The sequence below is a fragment of the Schistocerca serialis genome, chromosome 8 (genome assembly GCF_023864345.2).
Source record: "Schistocerca serialis cubense isolate TAMUIC-IGC-003099 chromosome 8, iqSchSeri2.2, whole genome shotgun sequence".
Taxonomy (NCBI): Eukaryota; Metazoa; Arthropoda; class Insecta; order Orthoptera; family Acrididae; genus Schistocerca; species Schistocerca serialis.
This window is the reverse complement of record NC_064645.1, coordinates 245,614,095-245,639,860: the sequence shown is the minus strand read 5'-3', so window position 1 is coordinate 245,639,860 and position 25,766 is coordinate 245,614,095.

Sequence of the window (25,766 nt, the reverse complement as noted above, 5' to 3'; positions counted from 1 at the left end):
TATAATCATACAGTCGTGGATTTGTTCGTCTGTTGTTCCCAAGTTCAGGGTCAGCTTCCAATTTCTCCACCAGTCGTCGATCCCCTTCAGTCCTTCATGCAGATCGCTACAGTCTTCTAACGTTGCTACCTTCTTACAGACAACAGCAGCCTCTGCAGCCAGCCTCAAGGACCTTGCATCGTTATCCACTAGATCATTTTTGCTATTGTAAACAGCAACGACCTTATCACACTTCCTTCAAATACTCCTGAAATTTTTACGTTAAGAGCGACGTGTTGAGTTCTACCTGCAAGGAGTGACTGAATCCAGTCACAACACTGGTTCGATCCTCGGTAAGCTCGTATTTTGTTCACTAAAAGACAGTCTATATGTGTATCAAAAGCCTTCTGGAAGTCAAGGGATGCGGCTTTGGATCTGCGGAGGACGTTCTAGGCCAATTAATTTTGTCCCTAAGACCATCATTACAGCCCATTGCTCAGCTTCAGAGGGCGCTTGTACAGCAGTCTGACTCACTACTCTTAATCGTGTTCTGCTGCGTGGTGTACTGAAACATCCCCTTAGAAAAATTCTGAATGATAGTGCTGGTAAACCTCTTACGTTATTTGATTTTCAAACAGCTGAGCAAAACTGAACGTACTCAGACATTTCTCTCTTTACTTATTCTTATAATCACTAAACTGGCACACAATATTTCTAGCGCAACGCAATCTGAATTTCAATAATCCCTACAGCAGAATGGCCCTGACCAACAACAACCTATACCTTTCATGAATCACTTACCTCACAATAATCTTCGTTACTCAAACAACTGCAATACAGCGTGCGCCAATACTGCCAGCTAAACAAAAGATTCTAACTACTGAAGGCACTATCTACTGATAGGCATAGGTAGCAAATGAAAGATTTTGATGGAGAAAAAACAATGTTATTTACATTAATAGTGATTATCAGTTCATGACATCCAGTCTTGCAAATTTCCTTTTTCTGGCGGATACACGTCCAGATCGTCCGCTCTCAAAACTCTCCCATCTCTCTCCCCACATCCACCACTGCTGGCGGCTCACCTCCAACTGCGCAACGCCACAATAGCAAATATTCCAACAATGCAAACCAGCCACAGACTGCACACAGCACAGTCGGTGATTTCCATTCAGAGCGCTACGTGGCGTTACCAACATAAAAACCTAAACAGCCTACTTACAGTACATACACGCTCTGCAAGCCAGTATACAGTGAATGGCCCAAGCACTTGGTGCCACTGCTAGTCATTCTTTTCTTGTTGCACAGGAGGAGAACCGATGCATACTTTTCCATACTGCGCCTCCAGTAGACCCCACCCAAACAGTTACCTTTACAAAGCACACTCCACCTGGCTGAGCTATAAGTAACGTATGCAATAGTATGCTTTCATGTATCACATAGCGACCTGTCATGTGCTATCTATATTGTGCAGTAGCGGCTGGTTATCATGTGCTAATATTCTGCAGCACACTATAAATATCACACTAAAACTACGCCGTTTCTCTTCGAATGCGTGCTAGTATACAAATAAAATGGACAAAAACATGTTTTGTAACACTCTCTACGCTATAACTAGAAACGATTGTCGAATACTGAAACGATGGTCAGCAGTTCTACGATCAGCTCAGAGAAGGGACCACAGCTGTGTATTCGATTGTACGTGCTCTGATGTGACGTCATCCCTTCCGGCACTGTGAACGCTATGTTTCTCGTAGCACCAGGTCAGTATTCTTCTTTGAAAGTGTGTGTAACGTATTGTGCAGCCATAGAGTACGAGCTGTTCTTGAGGAACCGTTGCAGTAACGGTGCTGCGGCTCAGTGGTCAAGCGCACTCACTGGCAAGTCGTCAGCTCGGGTTTGATTTCGGATGCTACCATCACATTTTTTCATTTTATTGTATTCCTCGCAATGTTGAACGATTAACTATTAAATTTAAGTATATTCGAACAGTTCAATCTGTATACGTAAAATTAATGTATTCAGTTTAGTCACGATTACTAATCTTGTAAGTCAAAAGACTTTAGGCCACCATATTGTAACACATGGGTAAAATTTTTGCACTAGCTGTCACAGATATTGTGTAATAGTTCATATACATTAGTTACGTCTAAAAATATGTCTCTTATCTGTTTCCAGTCGTAACCAGCATTTACTGAAGGAATAAAAAAGATAGATATGGTCCTAGAACATCCGGTCGTCAATGTACACTTTTTAGTGAAAGCCAAAGGACGCAGCTTCGAATCCCAGCCCAGCACACAGTTTTAAGTGGCCAGGAAGTTTAAAATTGGTGCACAGGCCGTTGAAAAGTTAAAATTAATTGTAGAACCATGGCAGTTTGCTACAAAAATGTACTTGCAGCACGAACAATTGCGACAGCGCGTAACGGACGAGATCTCAAGTAAGAGTAAAATGTGCACTGAAACCTGTAACATAATCTTGTTAGATGGTCCTTTCGTTTATGTGCTTCTGCAGAAAGCTTCAACTGTGAAAGAAGCAAGGAATAAATTTAAAAAAATGTGTGAGAACTCTGGACTTTACCGAAAAATAGGACTTGTGGAAACACTCTCAGCTGCTTTATTGCAGAACTATTGATCTGTGAAAGAATATGTGTCGAATATTGTTTAAACATCGAAGAAATAGAATAATTTTAACTTTAAAGTAAACGAGCAACGTAGTAGGATGTTTCATACTAGCAGGGCCAGTTTATATTGAAAATCAGTGATAACGGGTTTGGAGAAGACCACTGCGGTGATAACGGGATATTTAGTAAAGGACAAATTACTGTAGGATATAAAGGATGATGCATGCGGCAATTCGAGTTTTGATGACGCAGACCTTCAAGCAGATAAGGATGATAGCCACAATAGCCACACTAGATTCCAAGAGGTCCGAGATGTAGGAAGTGCAGCAAATCTGGACACATTGATGTAGTAGAAACAAAATAAACGGGAATATCTTCCACCAAAGTAACGAGTTATAAAAGATTCTTAACGATGCAAGCATCACGTAATGTTACGGTGTGTAGATCGTAGCTCATCGGCACTTACGTTAAAGCACCTATACGATTAGAATTTTATTTAGTCAGTGTCCAGTTCACAAGTACTCGTGGCTAGCTAACGACGAGAACTCACATGTTACAAGGTATGTATATTGTAGCTGTAACACACAGAGACAAGGCAAACATCAGGGTGACTGACGTGTTTTATGCTCCTCAAAGTAAAATTTACTTTCCCTAAGAAAAACAATGGAACAGATAAACCTATTCGTTTCTTATGAAAAATCCTGTCGCATCTGTGATGCAAACTGATAGCCACATCATCGTTGATGTATGGAATGTATGAACTGAATCAACCCCTGTCGCATCTATGATGCAAATTGATAGGCACATCATCGTTAATGAATGGAATGTATGATCTGAATCAACCAAGTGATCAGTGTTGAAGGTAAGCCTGCATCCACGTATAATGATGCAGATCTGTGGCGTATAGGATAACCTATCCCACCTACATTCAGATGCGATTAAAGAATAACGAAAACATTTGGCCCGTGGCATCAGGAATAAAGGAGCTGTTGACGTTCCACGCATTACATGCGTAGATGGTAAACAAACTTGACTCTCAGTACCACATTCTCACGGGGTCCCGGGTTCTATTACCGGCCGGTTTGGGGATTTTCTCTGCCCGGGGACTGGGTGTTTGTGTTGTCCTCATCATTTCATCATCACCCCCATCATTCGAGACAGTGGCTATATTGGACTGTGAAAAAAACTGGACTATGAAAAAGTTGGAATTTTGTACTGGCGCCGAACAAACTAAACATCATCAAGTACCACATTCCACTTCTAATGTTAAAAGGATTTTGGGATTGGTACATTGAGATTTACGGAGTAAAAAGAAAAAAAAGTACGTCAACCAGAGGACTTAAATATTTGCTGACACTGATTGATGATCCTTTCAGGATGATTTTCTTACACTTTTAGCAATTAATACAAAGCACCTTAGCTTATATTCCATTTTAAAAGGTGTGGAGGCAGATGAAAGAACTCGTATCTTACGAAACTTCGGCGTCGTGGCCACGGTGTTGCACTGCTCCACGAACGACCTACACTCATGCTCATAAATTAAGGATAATGCTGATTCATGGCGAAACAACGCTCTGGTGAGCGGTTTGCGGGTTTAAATCACCTGGGGGTATGACAATGCATTGCATTTGACCTGCGGTCGTCGCACGGTGGAGTTGGCAGCAGTCCACATACGCAAAGGTGTGTTGGTGCATGTCAGAGTACGGTGCAGCGAGTAAGTGTGCAGACGTTTTCAGACGTGCTAATGGTGACTGTGTGTTGAAAATGGCTCAAAGAACACATATTGATGACGTTATGCGGAATAGAATTCTAGGGCGACTGGAGGCTGGTCAAACACAGCAGGTCGTAGCACGGGCCCTCCGTGTGCTACAAAATGTGATCTCAAGATTATGGCAACGATTCCAGCAGACAGGAAACGTGTCAGGGGTTACAGTACGGGACCAAAACCACAAGAAGACCGATATCTCACCATCAGTGCCCGCAGGCGGCCACGGAGTACTGCAGGTAGCCTTGCTCGGGACGTTACCGCAACCACTGGAACAGTTGTCTCCAGACACACTGTTTACAGACAACTCAACGGACATGGTTTATTTACCCGGAGACATGCAAGGTGCATTCCACTGACCCCTGGCCACAGGAATCAGGCTTTAGCCTGATGTCAAGAACACAGTACATGGTCATTGGAACAGTGGTCCAACGTTACGTTCACGGACAAATCCAGGTATAGTCTGAACAGTGATTCTCGCCGGGTTTTCATCTGGCGTGAACCAGGAACCAGATACCAACCCCTTAATGTCCTTGAAATGGACATGTATGGAGGTCGTGGTTTGATGGTGTGGGGTGGGATTATGATTGGTGCATGTACACCACTGTATGTCTTTGACAGAGGAACTGTAACAGGTCAGGTGTATCGGGACGTTATTTTGCACCAGTATGTCCGCCTTTTCAGGGGTGCAGTGGGTCCCATCTTCTTCCTGATGATTATAACGCATGGCCCCACCGAGCTGCCATCATGGAGGAGTACCTTGAAACAGAAGATATCAGGCGAATGGAGTGGCCTGCCTGTTCTCGAGACCTAAACCCCATCGAGCACGTCAGGGATGCTCTCGGTCGACGTAACGCTGCACGTCTTCACACCCCTAGGACACTTCAGTAGCTCCGACAGGCACTGGTGCAAAATGGGAGGCTATACCCCAGCAGCTGCTCGACCACCTGATCCAGAGTATGCCAACCCGTTGTGCGGCATACGAATATAAGGTTGTACTGAAATTCAGTGCTCGAATTGACACATATTACGACAGAGGGAGCCAACAAATATATTTCTTAAAGCAAACAAGTGTCGGAAAAGCAGAGTTGAGTCAGCCCTAAGTTAGCGTAAGAATACCCGTGGCGAAGGAGATGTACAAACCGTATCTTAGTCCGCATCTCGTGGTCGTGCGGTAGCGTTCTCGCTTCCCACGTCCGGGTTCCCGGGTTCGATTCCCGGCCGGGTCAGGGATTTTCTCTGCCTCGTGATGACTGGGTGTTGTGTGATGTCTTTAGGTTAGTTAGGTTTAAGTAGTTCTAAGTTTTAAGGGACTGATGACCATAGATGTTAAGTCCCATAGTTCTCAGAGCCATTTGAACCATTTTGAACCAAACCGTATCTTCCAGAAACATCGTTACACCAAAGATGATTTGAGGTGCGTAATGTTGTGACGTCCTGTTTTTCGTATTGAGCCACTAGAAGGCATTTAGTTGTGAAGTGCCACTTTAGATAACATGGAGCGCTACACATGGAAAAAATTGTCAGACACGCATTTGTTTCCGGTGCAGCTGATGACAATGGTCGAAGAGCTCAGCGAATGTACGGCGAACGCCTCTCTGCACTGTCAGCACTGTTGCACATTTCCTGTAGTCCATGTCGAGAGGGCAATACCGGTACACTGATGGTAAGCAGGCTCAATGGAGACACCTACTTTTGAATGAGACGTGGTGTTACCTTTTGAGAACAGGCCCGAGGCAAGTACTTGAGCAACTTCCACCTATATCGGTGTTCACCAGAGATGTATATGAAATGTGTTGCGTGAACAGCTGCTTGATCCCTCTTTTTCCTGCCAGAGTATAGTCCTATATCTCTAACATCGATCAGTTGTAGAATTTTGGAACACGTATTATGTTCGAGTATAATGACTTTCCTGGAGACGAGAAATCTATTCTGCAGGAATCAGTGTGGGTTTCGAAAAAGACGATCGTATGAAACCCATCTCGCGGTATTCGTCCACAAGACTTAGAGGGCCATAAACACGGGTTCCCAGATAGATGCCGTGTTTCTTGACTTCCGCAAGGCGTTTGATACAGTTCCCACAGTCGTTTAATGAACAAAGTAAGAGCACATGGACTATCAGACCAATTGTGTGATTGGGTTGAAGAGTTCCTAGATAACAGAACGCAGCATGTCATTCTCAATGGAGAGAAGTCTTCCGAAGTAAGAACGATTTCAGGTGTGCCGCAGGGGAGTGTCATAGGACCGTTGCTATTCACAATATACATAAATGACCTTGTGGATGACATCGCAAGTTCACTGAGGCTTTTTGCGGGTGATGCTGTAGTATATCGAGAGGTTGTAACAATGGAAAATTGTACTTAAATGCAAGATGGTCTGCAACGAATTGACGCGTGATGCAGGGAATGGCAATCGAATCTCAATGTAGACCAGTGTAATGTGCTGCGAATACATAGAAAGAAAGATTCTTTATCATTTACCTACAGTGTAGCAAGTCATCAACTGGAAGCAGTTAATTCCATAAATTATCAGGGAGTAGGCATTAGGAGTGATTTAAAATGGAATTACCATATAAAATTAATTATCGGTAAAGCAGATGCCAGACTGAGATTCCTAGGAAGAATCCTAAGGAAATGCAATCCGAAAACAAAGGAAGTAGGTAACAGTACACTTGTTCGCCCACTGCTTGAATACTGCTCACTGGTTTGGGATACGTACCAGACAGGGTTGATAGAAGAGATAGAGAAGATCCAACGGAGAGCAGCTCGCTTCGATACAGGATCATTTAGTAATCGGGAAAGCGTTTTGGAGATGATAGATAAACTCCAGTGGAAGACTCTGCAAGAGAGACGCTCAGTAGCTCGGTACGGGCTTTTGTTGAAGTTTCGAGAACATATCTTCACCGAGGAGTCAAGCAGTATATTGCTCCCTCCTACGTATGTCTCGCGAAGAGACCATGAGGGTAAAATCCGAGAGATTAGAGCTCACACAGAGGCATACCGACAATCTTTCTTTCCACGAACAATACGAGACTGGAATAGAATGGAGAACCGATAGAGGTACTGAAGGTACCCTCCGTCACACACCGTCAGGTGGCTTGCGGAGTATGGATGTAGATGTAGATGTATAGTCTCTTGCAGCAAATGATTGTACACGTCGACTTGAGTATGGAAGGCTGACTTCAGTAACAATTTCCTGAAGCTCTGCTGTTATGCGTGAGGCTCACTTTGCTCGGGAATGCACGTAGTAATCTTAAAAGTTGCACGTAAGGGAGGGTGAAAATCCGTGTGTAACAGTTATGAGAGACTATTAGAGACAATTTGCAGTACACATGCGTGCCGGCATAGATGTTGCCCCCTCGAGTCAGGTTACCACTGTACAGCCTGCTTTTGTAAGAGCAGCTGCCGACGTTTTGGAGGAACTACCACTGTATATCAAAGGGGGATGTAGTTCCGACATGATGGAGCAGAGTCAGTACTTCCATCAGTGACCCGTACTTTCGGCAATCGATGGATCGGCTGTAGAGGAGCTATGCATTGCACATTGACCTGCAGGATCGCTGGATCATACCCCTTTAAACTTGTTTCTCTGAGCGACAAGAAAACCAAACTGTATTCCACCACTGTGGACTCATAGGCGGAAATAGTTGCAAATATTCTAGCAGCGGTCACACACTAACAGAAAAAATATCACATTTTCTGTCGAATACGGGACTTCTTGCGAAGTCAATACCGGTTCTTCGCTAAAGTTACTGGTTCTCATTTTGAACATTTATTGCAGCATCGATGAGAACAGTAAAGGACTCTATACTCGGTCAATGTGCATTTTCTTCATTTTTTTTTCTTCTCTCTCCCTCTATCGTATGATGTCCAACACAAAAGGTCTATTGCCATCTCTGCAAAAGGATTAGTTTTCACTGGATTGAGGTCTCGCAGGATGTGGGAACTGCGATGTTTGCGTGCGTCTGGTTAAGGTTAACCATTAATACTCGCTCATCTGGAGATAAATTGGGTCGAAAGTTGAACGGAGGGTAGCGGTTTGAAAGGCAGAGGGGAAAGAAGTGGCAAGGCAAGAGCCAAGAGAAAAAACCTCTGCGATAGTTGGGTCGGCTTGTAAGAGCAGTAGGGTTCTCTTGCTGCCTGCGACAGGTCATGCAAGGGTAGGCTTTGTTAGTAGTGTGTATCATGCGTGTCGATACCTTGACGTTGTGCGGTGCTGTTACTCGGCAGCTGCCGCCGGGTGCCGGTGTTGATTTCTCGGTCAGCGTCAGTAAGCCTGTAACAGTTAGGTTCATCATCGTTTTGTGCCCGATAGTTCATAAGTCAGATTCACAGTGTAGGGTAATGTTGACTATTTGTTTTTGCGTCAGTGTGCGAGATTGTCGGTTTTCCTGCTTTAGCCTGCTTTAATATCAGCTGGCATATCCAGTCAACCTTGTTGATTTGCAGGGGCTTGCCAACGTTGTCGTTTGTGGGTGTATGTTAGCTTGCCATAGGTGGTTATGCCCTAGCTAGTAGTGTCTTTGGCCGCTTATGCTTCCACCTATGGTTGTGGTCATAGTTTCCCACAGTAAGGATGAAAGGATTGTTCGAGTGTCTCGAGTTCCTGTATAGTCGTTCATGTATAGTCGTTCCTTGAGGGTCTCAAGGCGGTATTCATGGTGAAGATCCACGGAGCGTGTGTAGCGTGGAGCGTTGCTAACTATGTGTAGCACTTTGTTCTGTATGATCTGCAGGCGGCGCAGGCGTGTAGGAGCTGCATATCCCCAGACAGGAGCTACGTACGTCGTCAGAAGTCTAAACAAGTGCTATGTATATGTACCCCGACACCCTCGTATTCAGTGTACTTTCTCTGTTGAGCATTGGGTAGAGTTGTTTGAGCCTCGCGTGCGCTCTGTTGACAATGTATTCCATGTGGTCCTCCCGGTCCAGCCAGATACCGAGCTATCTTACTTTCTCTCGGAAACATATTGGGCGTTTATGTAATGTTACCTGTTGAAAGAGTTGATATTTGCGCGGTAGTTTCGGTCTGTGTGTAAACAGAATTACTTCGCACTTGTCGACGTTTACTTTAATACGCCATCGTTCCAACAAAGGCTCGGCAGTTCTGAGTGCCGTCTGTATTCGTGAATTTATGTTCGATGGCGCAAGGATGGCTGTGTCACCCACGCAGACGGATAACGTCGTGTTTTGTGTTGTTTGAAAGTTATTAATGTACAGGTCGAACAAGATGGGCCCCAAGATGCTTCCCTGGGATATTCCAGTTTGGGTACCGTGTTGTGTCGGTTGTTTGCCCTGCATGTCAGTGTTAAAACATCTGTTCGTGAGATATGAGTGTATGAGAGGTAGGAGTACGTCCGGGAAACCAGCTTCGCTTAGTTTGCATATAAGGCCGTTATGCCACAGATGGTCGAAAGCTTTTTAGATGTCCAGGAACATGGCTCCTGTGGTTTTGTTCGTGTTGTAGCCGTGTGTTAAATGTTCGACTACGCGGAGGAGTTGTTGTGATGTTGAGTGGTGATTCCTAAAGCCGAATTGCACCGGTCTTAGGCACTTGGTTTCTCAGATAAATATATTTTTGTCTCCTCATCATATATGCTAGTTTTGCACTGAATTTTTAAACATCCTGTATAGAGGAGAGACTAACTAAATACGCGCAATGTCATAGAATATGTCTTAAAATCCAGAGATTTTAAAACAGATTTCTTATATGTGTAACTGTGGAACATCAGAAAGAAAGTTTTAAGAAAGTTTTTCGAAAAGCACAGGGGTGATTTCTTACTGCAAATTCATTCAGCCCAGTTTTTGTTGTATCCATAATGACCTTTTCCTCGACGGGGCGTTAAACCCTGCTGTTCCATTATATTGGCTTATAAAAATCACTTCGAGGAATTACTATCACTAGCAGTGTGCTGCCCGTTTGCAGATCCATAGATGGCCAGGGAGAGTTCGATCATTCTCCCTCAAGTCCAGCTTCCAGTTATTTTCGTTTATCTGCATCTTCAGTTTATTCCATTAACTACCAATATTTTGTAATTCATCAGTTTTATTCTTCATTACACTCTCTCCTACTCCTTCAATAGCTTCGTCCAGAAAACACTTATCTCTCAAGACATGACTTACCGAAATATATTTCCCATGAAGGATGGCTATCAAAACTGATTTCCTCTTATCAGATCTGTTCATCGCCTCTTGGTTTCTCGTTTTGTCTAGTTTACCTTTACTGTCCTTCTCCGTCACATCTCAAAGCTCTTTAAATATTTTATGTCATATTTTATTACGGCTCTACGTCGTCATTGACATCTACATGGCTATTCTTCAATTTACAATTGTCGGAGGATTCATAAATTACGTTTAGACTATTTCTCGATCGTTCCACCCATGAACAGCACGTAGGGAAAATTAACACATAATTCTTTCGCTGCGAGTTCTGATTTCTCGTTTTGTATGACGACGGCCGTTACTCCATGTGTAGGCGGGAGTTAACAAAATATATTCACATTTGGAGACGGAAGTTGATGATTGATATTTCGCCACAACGAAAAACTTAACAATTGGCTTCCCCAACTCACTTATTATATTCATGACACTCTCACAACAATATAAAATGAGCTGTCATTATTTGAACTTTTTCAGTATCCTCCGTCAATCCTACCAATAGCAGAAGACGGAAAAGCGTAGTGTAAGCAGTCTCTTTAGTAGACTTGTTGCATTTTCTAAACGTTCTGCCAATATAACGCTGCCTTTGATTCGCCTTCCCCAACAATTTTTCTGTGTGATGGTACCAGTTTGTATCTAATTACAATTCCTAGTCATTTGGTTGAATATAAAACTTTTTAAGTAGTGCTATTCATCGTGTAACCGAAATGTAACGGAATTTATTACTCATGTGGAGGCCCTCAGTATTTAATTTTTTAGGATCGAGTACAAAAATGTTTAGGGAAATTCAGGAACACAGAAAAGCAAATCAAGCAGCAGTGATACAAATAGGAAAAGCAGACAAGTGAAGGTGAAATGGCTGTATGAACAATGTGAAGAAATCGAAAAGAAATGATTGTCAGGAGGACTGACTCAGTATACAGAAAAATTAAAACCAGGAGCGGTAACATTAAGACTGCAGTGGAAACTCCACTGCTAAAAGTGGAGGAGAGAGCGGATAGGTGGGAAGATTATATTGAAGGCATCTATGAGGGGTGGACTTGTCTGATGTGATAGAAGAAGAAACAGAGTCGGCAGGGAAGAGGTAGGGGATCCAGTATTAGAACCAGAATTTAAAAGAGCTTTGAAAGACTTGAGATCAAATAAGTGATAAGTTCCATTGTAATTTATAAAATCATTGGGGAAAGTGGCAATAAAATGTCTATAAGCGACGTATGAGATAGAACGTATGAGATAGCAATATCCGACAAGTGCGAGAATTATCGCACAATCAGCTTAACAACTCTTGCTTCCAAGTTGCTGACAAAAATAACGTACAGGAAATGGGGGGAGGCGGTTGTTACATATGGTTCAAATGGCTCCGAGCACTATGCGACTTAACTTCTGAGGTCATCAGTCGCCTAGAACTTAGAACTAATTAAACCTAACTAACCTAAGGACATCACACACATCCATGCCCGAGGCAGGATTCGAACCTGCGACCGTAGCGGTCACGCGGTTCCAGACTGAAGCGCCTTTAACCGCACGGCCACACCGGCCGGCTGTTACATATGCCTCGTGACAACAGGGTGCAGGAGGTCGAGCGCTCAGGATTAGAGAGTGGACATCCAGCGCTGCCGTTAAATTACAAAACAGGAAATTAACTACAATAAAGAGGAAGTATTTCAATGTACGGTGTACAAAGGACGCGGCTAAGGTCGGAAATTAGCAGGTTTAGGCCAGTCTAGGAGGTCGAACAATTAATTGAAATTGGAAGCGGTTCATGTTAACTTACGTTGGTGGCTGGTCGTGAAAAGCAGAGCCAGAGGTTCTGCCTTCCAAAAAGACGTCTGTTCTGCTCGAGGTCTGGATTACAAGAGAGAGACGCAACTGTGTTCCGCTCCGCAGAACACTCCACTGTCCACACACGTGACCTGTATCCCACGCACGCTATTGGCTAAAGCCAATGGCGTGAATTCGCTAGCAGTTTCAGCAGAGGGCTAAAGGCGTCTCTTGTCAGCAGCTTCAACTGGACACAACTGCCTCGGTATTGAAAGACAAGTGACTGGTGTCACGTAGGCACAGCGTAAGTTACTCGGGGAGAACTTTTGTAAAGTTTTGACTGGGCCTTTGAAATAAATTTTTTAAACCAATCCCCTAAAATATTCATTGACTGGCTGCCACCATGTACAGTCTGGCTTTAGGAAAAGTAAAGGTACCAGAGAGGCAGTTCTCACGTTGGGCTTGATAATGGATGCAAGACTGAAAAAAAATCAAGACACGCTCATGGGATTTGTCGTCCTGAAAAAAGCGTTTAACAATGTAAAATGGGTCAAATGTCCGAAATTCTGAGAAAAATAGGGGTAAGCTACAGGAAAAGATCGGTGATACACAGTACATACAAGAACCAAGAAGGAACAATAAGAGTGGAAAACGAAGAATGAAGTGCTCCGATTAAAAAGGATGTAAGGTGTGGATGCAGTCTTTCGCCCCTACTGTTCAATCTGTACATCGAAGAAGCAATGACGGAAATAAAAGGAAGGTTCAAAAGTGGAGTTAAAACTCAAGCTGAAAGGATATCAATGTTCGCTGATGACACTGCTGTCCTAAGTGAAACTGAAGAATTGCAGTATAGGATATGTTGAATAGAATGAACAGCCTAATCAGTACAGAAAACGGGGTTAGAGTAAATCGAAGAAAGACGGAAGTAATGAGAAGTAGCATAAACGAGAACAGCGAGAAACTTAACATCAGACTTGGTGATCTTGAAGTAGATGATGGTGAGAAATTCTGCTATGTAGGCATCAAAATTACCCATGACGGACGGATCTAGGACGACCCAAAAATCATAGTAGATAGCACTGGCAAAAAGGCATTGTTGGCCAAGACACAGAAACGTTATCGTGACGATATAATCGTCGTTTTTAACGGGACCAAGGACGAGGCGCTCAGGCTACAAGAAATTTTTAGCTTTTGACACCATAATTTAATTTTCAGTGTGGATTTTGAAGTTGAGGGTTCTCTTAACTTTTTTGGATTTATGGATAAGTAGGATTGGCTAGTGTTTAAAATAGGAGGTTTTCCGTAAGCTGACAACAACAGATGTCATTATTGCTGAGAATTTTAATCATCCCTCATCACACAAGAAAGCATTTTTTCGTTCAATGTTCCACAGCTTAAATGCACTTGATCACCGATAGGGAAACAGCCACCGTTGTCTAGATAGGGACTGCGAACGGATTTTGCAAAAGTGGCTATTAGGAAAATGGGTGAAAAAATTCTAACACAGACTCACGAAGGGACCGAAGTAAAGAACGAAGAAGTTAGACATCCTACTGTGCCCATTTTCTCTGAAGATTAGTAATGAGTTTAAAAAGCATAATGTGGTAGTAGGTTTTAATGTTGTTAACAACTGGGGATGCTCCTCCGAAATATTATAGAGCAGCCAGTTAATAAGTTTTGCGAAGAGGTTCTATAACGTTATGTGTGGAGCTTGAGACAAGTTTTACAACGGACAGACTGGGGAGAGTTTAGAACGCGATATAGGGAACACGGTTATCCTAGCTGTGGTAGTTCTCTAGGCCCTCATTTACGTCACTGCATTCATTAGCTTCGTGACATCGAAAAGTATTTACAGATTCTACATTATGAGAATAAATGTTTATTTGGATATTTTGGAAGACCTAGAAATTTTCGAATATAGATGGCGTTTCCATGAACGATTACTTAATGAGCAGATCAGTAGAACAAGAGATTGTTTTTTTATATTTTTGATAAGTTATTCAAATGCCATTAAAAGTAAAAATCGACGACTGCAGTTGAGTTTAATTTAACATGCTGTAATTGTCGTACATGTAATAGTTGCTGTCATGGCTTCCACGAATTTATGTCTTCGAGCTTCACTTTTGTCATTGTTAGTAAACTTGATATGCAACTTTTATTAAATTTCCTTATGGTAGTGGCGGTTCGGTTGTTGTGCTAGACCAATGCGCCCTCTATCGGCCTCGGCGCGTACTACCCGCTGCTCTGGCGTTGGTACATTTGTTTCTACCTGTACGAGTGAAAGGTTGTTGCACCTGATACAATAAGGATTTCTTGATGTACGACATTTGCAACTGCCTCTTGAACTTACGTAACTGCATATCGTACGTACATTTTTGTCTGTTTTGATTTCTTCGATTTTTTATTATTTTTGTACGTTTTGGAACTTGCAATCGTGTATACATGCATTTGTATTATGGGAAGAGTTTGAAATCTCAAATTTTGATCACTGACAGATCATCAGTCGATGGGCTGGCCCGAAACAGGTTGTAAACGTGGAAATAAAAAAGAAAGGCCTCAAAAATAACTACGAGATTTTCCGAACAGCCAACTAGTATTTTTCCAGGCACTTTTATAATCCAGAATTAAATTTTCACTCCGCAGCTCTGTGAGCTGATATGAAACTTCCTGACACATTAAAACTGTGTGCCGGACTGAGAACGAACTCGGGATCATTGCCAGTTCTGCAAGGTCTGCAGGAGAGCTTCTGTGAAGCAGGAGGCGAGGTACTGGCGAAATTGCAGCTGTGAGGACTCGTTGTGCAACGTGCTTGAGTAGCTCAGATGAAAGAGCAGTTGCTTGCAAAAGGCAAAGGTCGCGAGTTAGAATCTCGCTCCTTCATATAGTTTTAATCTGTCAGGAAATTTCATTTTTATAATATTTATTCTGAGAGTTTCACGTGGTTATGGGTGAGTGGACGTAATGTGTGTTGTATTCAGATCGGAAGGGGGTAGGGGGTAAGCCTGTGTAGAACACCTGAATCATTAAAACCATCATTTTAACGTTTCTGTATTTTTTATTAATCCAGACACGAAACTTTTTGCACTGACGATGTATTCTGTGTTAGAATATAATAAATTTCCTTGAGACACAAAGATTCTATCCAGCAACCATAATTTGTGTGAAACTCAACTTGCTCTTGCCTCGCACGATATTCTGTGAACCATTGATGAACAGCAACACGCAGATTTCATATTATTAGATTCCCGGAAAGCGTTTGACACAGTGCCACATTACCGTACTGCAACCTGTTAAGGGAGGACCGAGCATACGAAATAGGTTCTCAGGTATGTAAGTGCCTCGAAGACTTTTTAAGCAATAATTCCTGTTTCGTTGTCCTGGACGGCAAGTGTTCGTCAGAGACAAAGATATCGTTAGGAGTGCCCCAGAGAAGTGTCATAGGACCACTATTGTTCTCTGTCAAATGAAAACGAGACAGTTCGAAAACATGTAAGTAAACTTTATTTTTCAAGAGAAATTGTTAATACATTTATCCCAATATGATATAAGACGACCAATGTCTTCACAGAAAAGTATTTTGCGATTACCTGGGAAACCATGATTGTGCCAAGGCGTGCACAATTCTTCGTCTTCAAAGCTCCAAAAATATGGAAGGTGCTTTGGGAGAGATCAGGAGTTAATGGAGGTCGTGTAAGTGAGTCCCTGAGAAACTTCTGTACTCAAAACAACTTTGGAAAAGCGACACCAACATAATTTTCGGTGCATTTTCAAAAGCTGTCGAGAACTAGAAAAATGTTTTGCCTGTTAATATACACAGTTTTGGCATTATGGTGTACACAATTGTAACATTAATAACATATTATATTCCTTGACGTTACCTACTGATTATCGTTTTATTCTCTATCATCTGCAATGAAGATGATATTTTGCTCCTCTTTTTGTTATCTGCATCTAATATGGATTTCACCGTAGTATATTCCGTATATCTACCGAATGATTAAGACTATGAGGGCCGCGCGGGATTAGCCGAGCGGTCTAGGTGCTGTAGTCATGGACTGTGCGGCTGATCCGTCTTTGTCCTTAGGATAATTTAGGTTAAGTAGTGTGTAAGCTTTAGGGACTGATGACCTTAGCAGTTAAGTCCCGTAAGATTTCACACACATTTGAACATTTTTGAAGGACTATGAGGGGCAGTCGAATGGAAACCGAACACACACCATAACGGGACCACGGATTGTTTTCATTCAAAAGTAATTACTGCACGCTTTCAGACATTTATCCTACTGGGAGACGAGACGATCAGTTCTTGTTTCGCAGAAGACGGTCGACCGCTGATGGACGCATAACCGCACCCACCCTTGCACTTTCTCGTTCGACTGAAACCGACGTTCACGCGTCTCTTTCTTCAAGTCGCCAAAGATATTAAAATCACACAGTGAAAGATCCGGGCTGTACGGAGGACGTTGAAGTCTTTCCCAACCAAATCGCTGAAGCGTACCCTTCGCCCGATTGGCAGTGTGGGGGCGGGCGTTATTGTACAAGAGGAAGATTCAGTCCGACAGCGGGGACAACCGGCAAAGTCGATAGTGGAAACCCCCCAAATCTCTCACGCCAAAGAAGTCCAAATTTATTCACACAAGTTCTAGTAAGGTCATAATGACCTCCTTCTTCGAGGGGCCCTCTGCTCGGGGAGTTCCTCGAGACTAGACCCGCAATCAATACTCAGCGCAGTGAAGGCTCTTTGCAGAAGATGCAACCCGCCATAAAGTCAAAATGCCTGGTAATTCTGTACGATAACGCCCCCCCCCCCCCCTTTTCTCTCAATCGAACAAAAAATGGTTCAAATGGCTCTGAGCACTATGGGACATCTGAGGTCATCAGTCCCCTAGAACTTATAACTACTCAAACCTAACTAACCTAAGGACATAACACACATCCATGCCCGAAGCAGGATTCGACCCTGCAACCGTAACGGTCGCCCGGTTAGAGACTGGAGCGCCTAGAACCGCTAGGCCACACAGGCCGGCTCAATCGAACAACCAGGATTTTTCACCGTGTGATTTTTCACATCTTTAGCGATCTTAAGAAAGAGATGCGGGTTTGTCGGTTTCAGCTGGACGAGAAAATGGAAAAGTGGGTGTGGTTCTAGATCCGTAAGCGGCCGGCCGCGTTCTACGAAACAGAAATGAACCGTCTTGTCTCCAGTGAGATAAATAACACGTTTCTTATTTTCTTTCTCCTTCGTCAGTGCTTCTATTTACGGTGGTAGGATAACATCTGTCACGCGAGAAATCGTCACTTGATAGGCACACTGATGTTGTAGTTGTAGCTTAAAATAAATAAGCAATCAACGTAGCAGAAATAAAACCAGATCCACGTAAGCTAATACAAAGACGTCGAAACATATGTGGATGAACATTACGTCTTGGGCAAAGCAGTATATTAAAAAAAAAATAATTGTATCACATACACAAAAAATTGTACATGGAGTTTATTATTTCAACAACAACGGCACATACTCCCAGTCAGCCTCACGGTGTGTGAGGGAAGGTACTCCTGGTACCAATCCCTGTTCCGCCCTTCCCTCTTCCATTCGCGAATGGAGCATGGGAACAATTACTGCCGATAAACCTTTTATTTGCTCTAATTTCTCGGATATTCTCGTTGTGGTCATTTCGCGAGAAGTTTGTGGAAGGATGTAATATACACTACTGGCCATTAAAATTGCTGCACCACACCACGAAGATGACGTGCTACAGACGCGAAATTTAACCGACAGGAAGAAGATGCTGTGATATGCAAATCATTAGCTTTTCACAGCATCCACACAAGGTTGGCGCCGGTGGCGACACCTACAACGTGCTGATATGAGGAAAGTTTCCAACCGATTTCTCATACACAAACAGCAGTTGATCAGCGTTGCCTGGTGAAAAGTTGTTGTGATGCCTCGTGTAAGGAGGAGAAATGCGTACCATCACGTTTCCGACTTTGATAAAGGTCGGATTGTAGCCTATCGCGATTACGGTTTGTCGTATCTCGACATTGCTGCTCGCGTTGGTTGAGATCCAGTGACTGTTAGCAGAATATGGAATCCGTGGGTTCAGGAGAGTAATACGGAACGCCGTTCTGGATTACAACGGCCTGGTGTCACTAGCAGTCGAGATGACAGGCATCTTATCTGCATGACTGTAACGGATCGTGCAGCCACGTCTAGATCCCTGAGTCAACAGATGGGGACGTTTGCAAGACAACAACTATCTGAACGAACAGTTCGACGACGTTTGCAGCAGCATGGACTATCAGCTAGGAGACCATTGACGCTGTGTCACAGATAGTAGCGCCTGCGATGGTGTACTCAACGACGAACCTGGGTGCACCAATGGCAAAACGTCATTTTTTTGGATGAATCCAGGTTCTGTTTACAGCATCACGATGATCGCATCCGTTTTTGGCGACGTCGCGGTGAACGCACATTGGAAGCGTGTATTCATTACCGCCATACTGGCGTATCACCCGGCGTGATGGTATGGGGTGCCATTTGTTACACGTCTTGGTCACCTCTTGTTCGCATTGACGGCACTTTGAACAGTGGACGTTACATTTCAGATGTGTTACGAACCGTGGCTCTACCCTTCATTCGATCCCTGCGAAACCCTACATTTCAGCAGGATAATGCACGACCGCATGTTGCAGGTCCTGTACGGGACTTTCTGGATACAGAAAATGTTCGACTGCTGCCCTGGCCAGCACATTCTCCAGATATCTCACCAACTGAAAAGTCTGGTCAATGGTGGCCGAGCAACTGGCTCGTCACAATACGCCAGTCACTACTCTCGATGAACTGTGGTGTCGTGTTGAAGCTGCATGGGCAGCTGTACCTGTACACGCCATCCAAGCTCTGTTTGACTCAATGCCCAGGCGTATCAAGGCCGTTATTACGGCGAGAGGTGGTTGTTCTGGGTACTGATTTCTCAGGATCTATGCACCCAAATTGCGTGAATGTGTAATCATATGTCAGTTCTAGGATAATATATTTGTCCAGTGAATACCCGTTTTTCATCTGCATTTCTTCTTGGAGTAGCAATTTTAATGGCCAGTAGTGTTTTTATTGTTAACTGTGACGTCCTATCACACATCCGTCGGGTACACCTAACATTAAGCTTACGTTTGTCGATTTTGTTCCGCTAAAACCGATATGTTGAGTTCTGTTTTCACCAAAGTCCAGAATCCATTCGCAAATCTGGTCCGATATTCGTAAGCTGATAATTTATTCACTAAACGACGGTCCGGAACTGTATAAAACAACAGTAATTGATTTAGTATATGGCTAGAACTGACTGTGGAGAATGGAACTGGGATTCCACGAAGTCCTCGTATCAGGTGCCCATCCTAAAGCGTTGCCGATTAATAAAACCACAAGCTTTAACTGTGTAGACGGTCAGCATCAGTGGAAACAGGTAGCAGCTGAGTATTGTATGTCGCTTCGCAGGCGAAGCAAGGACGGCTGGGTGCAACGTCTGGTTCTGCGGTCTGCTTCTGCGGCTGCGCCACGTGGCTTATGACGTCAGCGGCTGGCTCGTGACCGGACGGCACGTGCTACGCGGCATGGGGGACGCTGGTGTGAAGCGGGTAGCTGACCTCGCAGGGGTCCGGTACCCCGAGATGTCGTTCTGGCAATCGTAGGTACCGGATGGCGCTTGGGTTTACCGACTGGACGAATACTGTCGGTGAAAATCTCTCTTATCGCATGGATAACAACCAGCTACCTCCGAGACTAGGCGGCCACACAAATGAACGTTAGGGACAGTTGTTACAGGGTTGAGTACAGCTCAATGGCCGTTCATTGTTGCGCTCTAACAGAGCTGGTTTTAGTCGAACTGTCTGCAGGAGTCGTTGGCGATAGTTCAGCTCACGCAAGTAACCAGTCCTGAATAGCAAAATAGTATAAAATTGTAATTTTTATTTACGTAGAATTTGTGTTTTCATCCTGAACTGCTTGCATAATCGACGATTAAGTGATGCAACAAAAATATGTTTGAAAGCAAAGTAATGCTTTTGTCCACTCACTCTGTTGTTCAGGGTGTCCCAGGAGGAATGCTCAGTATTCAGCGATATGACAGGAACGTTCATTTGAAGTAAAAAACTTCACATGGACGTATACCCTGTTCCGAATGGTTTCCGAGATAGAATACGTTTAATGTGTATTTAAGTTTGGGCAACTGGTGCTCAAATACGTGTCTTAGCCAGCCAACCTCTTTGACGTTTTATTTTAATCGAACCAGCCTCACTGATTTCAGTCTCTTTGCTCGGGATATCTTTCTGCCATTAAACTAGCCCACCGAACGCACAGTTGGGAGTGATTTGTCATGAAGGGTGGGGTTGTTGTGGGGGAGGAGACCAGACAGCGAGGTCATCGGTCTCATCGGATTAGGGAAGGACGGGTAAGGAAGTTGGCCGTGCCATTTCAAAGGAACCATCCCGGCATTTGCCTGGAGCGATTTAGGGTAAACCAAAGCGCCATCCGGTACCTACGAGTGACTTTCTACGCGTGTCCCAAAAACAAGTACACTAATGAGGGATATGCGGGTATGGTGTTCGTTTAAGGCTTCTGCTGTTGAAGAACACAGTCGGCGCTTTCCAATATGTCGAATTCTTGATCGTAGAGTGTTTGCCGGAGTTTTGAGCACACTGCGTGAAACAGGTATTCCTGGAAATCCCCATTTTTGCTCTGCACGGGTGTTTCAACGACATGTGTAGGAACAGCAACACATCGTAAATGGTGCAGAGTAGTCCTACTGCCAGTGCACAGTGACTTTCTACGCGTGTCCCAAAAACATGTGTATGATGAACATTATGTGAGGGGAAACTTGTATATATTTCACATAGAGCGTGTCCACTGTCTTCACATTGACGACAATCCCACACGACTTGATTTTGTCGCTAGGTGAACGATAATCGTTATATGCTTTCATTAATGCTATTCACTGAAGAAGTCAGGTTTACACGGAATGAAATCAACTCCACACTTAACAACAATGATGGTAGCAGGAAAATCCTTACGCTACAGTGGAAATAAATTTTCAGATTCTTTGTCCGTTCAATTTTGGTGTCGCACGATCGGTAACAAGTTGACAGGTCCAGTCATTTCGGAGAGCGAATGATTGAACAAAATTACTCGCATTTTTTTGGAAAAACTGTTTGCTGAATACCCTGAGGACGTTCCTTTGGTCATGCGGAGTGCAATGTATCTCTAGTATGACGGAGCCTCTCCATATTTTACCAGACGTGCGAGGGAACGTGTCAGCCGCAACAACCATAATTGCTGGATTGGTAGTAGTAGTAGTACAATTAACTGGCCACCAAGATCGCCAGACCTACGGTATTAGATGTTTGTTTACGACGTTGGATGAAATGTGAGGTGTACAAACGAGAAGAGAATATGCGAGATGAAATGCCTGGTCGCACCACGAACGCTGCTGCCCTCATAAAGAAGCATGTAAGGATACACAGAGAACCAATACAAAATTATCTGTCAAGAGTGTCCAGATCTACTGCAGCTGATGGTGGCATATTCGAACATTTATTGAGCTGTACAACAGCTGTAATGTGACGTGTATTAATGTGTTAAGGAAACGTATACTGAGGTGAAAAAAGTCATGCCATAGCGATATGCACATAACAGACATGGCGTTAGTATCGCGTACACAAGGTATAAAACGGCAGTGCATTGACGGAGCTATGTTTCCGACGTGATTACGGCCGCATGATGGGAATAAAGACTATCAACGTGGAATGGTAGCTGGAGCTAGATGCATGGGGCATTCCATTTCGGAAATCTTTAGGAAATTCAATATTCAGAGATCAACAATGTGAATTGTGTGCCGAGAATACCAAATTTCAGACATTACTTCTCACCACGAACAACGCAGTGTCCGGTGACGTTCATTTAACGACCTTGAGCAGCGGTGTTTGGGAAGAGCTGTCAGCGGTACCAGACGAACAACACTGCGTGAAAAAACTCACGGAAATTATTGTGGGACATACGACAAACCGTGCGTGGCGTTAATGGGCTATGGCAGCAGACGACCGACGCGAGTGCCTTTGCTAACAGTGCGACATCGCCGACAGCGCCTCTCCTGGGCTGGCGACCATATCGATTGGACCCTAGACGAGTATAAGACGGTGGCCTGGTCAGATGAGTCCCGACTTCACTTGGTAATAGCTGATGATAGGTTTCGAGCAAAGAAGGGAAAGCAGAAAGGTGGAAAGAGTATATAGAGGGTCTATACAGGCGCAATGTTCTTGAGGACAATATTTTGGAAATGTAAGAGGATGTAGATGAAGATGAAATGGGAGATATGATACTGCGTGAAGAGTTTGACAGAGCACTGAAAGACCTAAGTCGAAACAAGGCCCCGGGAGTAGACAACATTCCATTAGAATTACTGACGGCCTTGGGAGAGCCAGTCTCGACAAAACTCTACCATGAATGAGACACTTAAAGTAGTAAAGGAGTTTTGCTATTTGGGGAGCAAAATAACTGATGATGGTCGAAGTAGAGAGGATATAAAATGTAGACTGGCAACGGCAAGGAAAGCGTTTCTGAAGAAGAGAAATTTGTTAACATCGAGTATTGATTTAAGTGTCAGCAAGTCGTTTCTGAAAGTATTTGTATGGAGTGTAGCCATGTATGGAAGTGAAACATGAACGATAAATAGTTTAGACAAGAAGAGAATAGAAGCTTTAGAAATGTGGTGCTACAGGAGAATGCTGAAGATTAGATGGGTAGATCACATAACTAATGAGGAGGTATTGAACAGAATTGGGGAGAAGAGGAGTTTCTGGCACAAATTGACTAGAAGAAGGGATCGGTTGATAGGACATGTTCTGAGGCATCAAGGGATCACCAGTTTAGTACTGGAGGGCAGCGTGGAGGGTAAAAATCGTAGAGGGAGACCAGGAGATGAATACACTAAGCAGATTCAGAAGGATGTAGGCTGCAGTAGGTACTGGGAAATGAAGAAGCTTGCACAGGATAGAGTAGCATGGAGAGCTGCATCAAACCAGTCTCAGGACTGAAGACCACAACAGCAACAACAACAACAACAACAACAGGTTTCGAGTGTGGCTGAGACGCCACGAAGCCATAGACTCGAGTTGTCAACAAGGCTCTGCGCTAGCTGGTGGTGACTCCATAATGATATGAGCTGTGTTTACGTGGAATGGACTGGGTCGTCTGCTCCAACTGAACCGAACATTGACAAAAAATGGTTGTGTTCGGCTACTTGGAGAGCATTTACAGTAATTCACTGGCTTCATGCTCCCAAATAACAATGGAAATTTTTTATGGATGACTGCGCCATGTCACCTGGCCACAATTCTTCACGATTAGTATGAAAAATATTCTGGACAGTTCGAGCGAATGATTTGACCACCCAGATTGCCGGATATGAGTGCCGGCGAACATTTGTGGTACCTACATAATCGACACGTCAGTTCGTGCACAAATTCTTGCACCTGCAAAACTTCCGCAATTATGGACGGCTACAGAGACAACATGGCTCAACATCACTACAGGTTCCTTTCAACGACTTGTTAAATCCATGCTATGTCCAGTTGCTGCACTGTGCCAGACAAAAGGAGGTCCGACGCGGTATTAGGAGGTATCCTATGACTTTTTTTACCTCAGCGGGTTTTTTAATGGGTACTTTTTAAAATGCATGTTGTAATGTTTACTACGTGTTGTATATGTAACCCTGACAATGTATCGATTGGTACAGACAATAAAGAACAATCTGTATAAAACGTGTAATACCTCGGGAACCATTTGCTATAGTGCTTATGTCCAGACGGAGTCTTGTGCTTCAGATAATGGTTCATGTCGTATCCTTGAACTTTCTTCCGCGGACACACTGTAGATACGTCTGGTACCGAAACTTAAGTCAGCAGACTCGTAGCAGAAATATTTAATTCAACATTTCAAAATGTATCAACGCGAGAGCACAAAACCGTACCAACGTTTCACCGCTGAACAGATACATAAATGAGCAGTATCGATATTACCACAAATTTCTCAAGAACAGCTTCCACAGCGGAACAATCTCGTGTGACTGGAAAAGAGCAAACGTACATTCTGTTTTCAGCAAGGCTAATGCACTAAAGGGAAAAAGGAGGTGTGTGCAGCCAGGGGAAAGTTAGTTGGCATGTTTTTATATCCGAAAGATGATATTCAATATGGCGCCATTAGCATAGGAGTGACGCTAATAGCACAACTATGAGGATGAAAATCAGGTTTGCTTTAATATACGCTGTAACGGTATTGAACTTAGTTATCTTTGTACGCGGTGAGTTGATGGCAGTTAGGAATGACTTTAAGGCGACAAAAAACACCATTGTCGACACCCCGCTGAGTTTGAACGAAGTAACGTACGCTACGAGAAGCTGTATGTTCCTTTAGCGATACTGCAGAAATACTTGGTAGGAACGAGGCCACTGTACTTGATTGCTGGCAGTGGGGTCGCGAGAATGTAAGGTCGCAGGAAGACTGGGCTCCGAACGGCCACGTGGCACTATAAAAAAAAATAAATGTTCAAATGTGTGTGAAATCTTATGGGACTTAAATCAGTCCCTATGCTTACACACTACTTAACCTAAATTATCCTAAGGACAAACACACAAATCCATGCCCGAGGAAAGACTCTGACCTCCGCCGGGAGCAGCCGCACAGTCCATGACTGAAGCGTGGCACTATCGAGATGGAAGACTATCTCGTATCCGCCATATGACTCTGGCGCATCGTATTGTATCTGCAGCAGCAATTTGAGCAGCAGTTGTCATCAGGTGAAATGTAATGTTACAGATCGGTTACTTTATGGAAAGCTCTGTGACAGACGCGTGTAGCGTGCAATTTCCTCATCCCAAACCACCCCCATTTGCGCCTTCAGTGGTCTTAAGCGAGAACTCATAGGAGAGCAGGGTTGAAATCTTTCGTGTTTTCTGATGAAAACTGGTTCTACCTTGGTGCCACTGATGGTCGTGCGTTGGTTAGGAGGCCAATCGAGGACCTACAACCAACCTATCTGCGTTCTAGACACACTGGTCCTATCCGTGGAGTTATGGTCTGGGGTAGCGATTTCATATGGCAGTAAGAGCGTTCTCGTGGTTACCCCACGCACCCTGACCGAAAATTTGGACTTCAATCTGGTAATTCTGCCTGTTGAGCTACCGCTCATGAACAGTATTCCAGGGGGTGTTTTCTTACAGGATAACGCTCACCCAGATGCCGCTGTTGTAGCACAACATGCTAACATGCTCTACAGAGTGCCGACATGCCTTGCCCTTTTCGATCACCAGATCTGTCTCCAATCGAGCACATGTTCGACATCATCCGACGGCAACTTCAGCCCCATCCACAAAAAGCATTTACTGTCTCTGTACGACCGATAAAGTAAAACAGGCACGGAACTCCATGCTACAAACT